The sequence below is a fragment of the Austrofundulus limnaeus genome, unplaced genomic scaffold (genome assembly GCF_001266775.1).
Source record: "Austrofundulus limnaeus strain Quisiro unplaced genomic scaffold, Austrofundulus_limnaeus-1.0 Scaffold913, whole genome shotgun sequence".
Classification (NCBI taxonomy): domain Eukaryota; kingdom Metazoa; phylum Chordata; class Actinopteri; order Cyprinodontiformes; family Rivulidae; genus Austrofundulus; species Austrofundulus limnaeus.
The window spans coordinates 81,844-83,295 of record NW_013953315.1 but is presented as its reverse complement, the minus strand read 5'-3'; positions in this window follow the sequence as shown (position 1 = coordinate 83,295).

Sequence of the window (1,452 nt, the reverse complement as noted above, 5' to 3'; positions counted from 1 at the left end):
TATTGATGGTAATTTTTGACTGTAACTTTACAAACGGCACCCCATACATTATATTTTGAAATGTTTTCAGACAAGTCAAAGCTACAAATGAAAGTTGACAGTTATTTCTGGTAAAGCTCAAAGACACCAACCTCTGCAGGTGATCAGAACAGCCTCACTGACAAACATTTTGTCTGCTCCCCTCTCAGTCAGGTTGTAACACTCCATCTTGTTTCTTGCAGTGTTTTTCCAGCCCAGCGGACCCTCGCAGCCCTTCTTCTCCTGACACACGTCTTTCAGGAGCAGCTCGATGTTGAAGTGAGGCCCGTGACAGACGGACAGGAAGGAGCTGCTGGAGGGAGGATATGGGACGAGGTGAAGAGTGCCTTCACACGTCCCTGTCCAGCTGACTGTGAGGAGGCCTGAGATGTTCACAGAGCTGCTGGAGCTGGAGCTGGAGCTGGAGCTGGAGCTGGAGCTGGAGCTGGAGCTGGAGCTTGAAGGATGAGGACGCACATCGTCAGGCCCGGTCCTGGTACTGCTGTTGGTAGGATCTGTTGTGGCTGTCACCACAGGGGGTTGTGTTGCTTCCAGTCCTGGGAGAAACACATATTTTACTATTAAAAAACACTTTAACCCTATAGCCTAACTCTTTTAAAAACTAGTCAGAAAATTCACATTTTTTTTAGAACTGACATGTTTATTGGACCTTTAAACAAAATCTAAAAATATTGTTTTGCCACATCACTTTGTTTATGATATATTTTTTGTATCAAATCTGATACACTGGGCTGTTTTGGTGACATTTTGCTCACAACAAAGTTAAATTAAGAAACAAAAAAATAGTTTTGCCCATAACTTTTAACAACTTTTAACAACTTTTAACAAAGAAGTAAACTTCCTAGAATCTAGGAAGTTTACGTCTTTGTTTTTTGGGTTTCTTTTACAATGAACTTTTTACAGCCCTTTACTTCACTTGGTGGTAGGCACAAATACAGTTTCTGTCTTGTTCAGGCACAGATGTATCTTACATTTTATAAAAAACACCATCTATTATCTTATTGATGACATTTTCTTACTTTTTTCTCTCTTCTTCCTCAATTTTCTTTGACATCTAACACGTAAATATTTAGTCAGTACAGCGTAGAGATTATAATTTCAAAGGGACCACTTTGAAAATAGCCAAAATGTGTTTTCAAAAGGCATTTCAGTAATTAATCAATCATCCAAAATAGTGTGTGTTGTATTGTGGCAAGAATACTGTTGATTAAATTACTAAAATTACTAAAATTACAAAATATCACATGACAATTCAGGACTGGAGCACCTTATATACATGCAGTATCAAGTTTGATACACACATTTTTGACATGGTTTAACTGTACTATTTTAAAAATGTAAGTAATTATGCATTGTTTCAACACAAAGTATTTAATAAAAAAAATTACAAACAATATTGATGTTATTTTTACC